Here is a 1,035-nt window from a genome sequence, read left to right on the forward strand (position 1 = left end):
TTTACCAATCAGAAAGCGGCACGCGGGCAACGGCCCCGCCTCATCCCTCATATCCGCCACTCAGCAGCTCTGCAGCACCGCCCTCATCGCTACCTCTCGCTTGGGGGTCGACGTCGCGTTGGACCCGGAAGTGGCTTTGGGTCACGAGGCTTCGCGGAGGAGGTAGGTGAGTCATGCGCGCGCGCGGAGGGGAGTGTGACGGGGGGAGGGGAGAATAGGGGGGCGGGGATGATGCAATGTTTGGCAACCGGTGTCTGTGCGCGCACGCGCAGGGGACAACGAGGGTGGTGGGAGGTACGGGGGGTGGGGGAGAGAAGAGAGGGCGGGGCGCCAGCTCCCGGCACCCAACGGCTGCAACGGCTCTCAACCGTGGCCGCCCCTAGGCTGCCTTGTGGAACCTTATCGCATCGTCTCCCGCAAGAACTGCTGTTCTGTCCACCTAGTGTTACCCCTGTTTTACTCTCTCCGTAAGGGATTTCCATTTTCCTTGACCCCTCCCTAGCTAATGAGCACTTAGGCCGTTGAACCTCCCTTCTTGGAAAGTTTGCAGCCACATGGATTGACATCTTGAGTTTTCTTAAAGGGGTCTCCTTTTTTTAGCCTCCTAATACCCCCCAAAGATGCCGAGGTACTGGAATCCCCGTGGTCGTCCTTTTTCACTTCTCTCAGAAAAGCACCCTTGCCTTAGTTCTTGGAGTTTCTGACTAGCCCTGGATATTTCCAGAATTCATGTTGCTAATCCGAATAGATTCAATTCTGGTTTCCTCCCGCTTCTACCCACCCCGCTGATGTGCTCTGCTGTCCTTCACCAAAGATCTCGACCCTCCCCATTTTCCTAGATAAGTCCTGTGACTCCCTAGTGGGCTGAGCACCGGTCTCCTGCCTCCCAGGTGTCTAGGGTCGTGACCTCTCAGTAGAGCCTCTCTGCCAGGGACGTGCGTGCACTTCAGCGCAGGACTGCTTTGGACTGGGTGACCAGTCTAGTCTCAGTTCCCTCTCTCTTGCCTAGGGATCCTGCCGTTCTCATTTGAAAAT

This window comes from Sciurus vulgaris (genome assembly GCF_902686455.1).
Source record: "Sciurus vulgaris genome assembly, chromosome: 5".
NCBI lineage: Eukaryota > Metazoa > Chordata > Mammalia > Rodentia > Sciuridae > Sciurus > Sciurus vulgaris.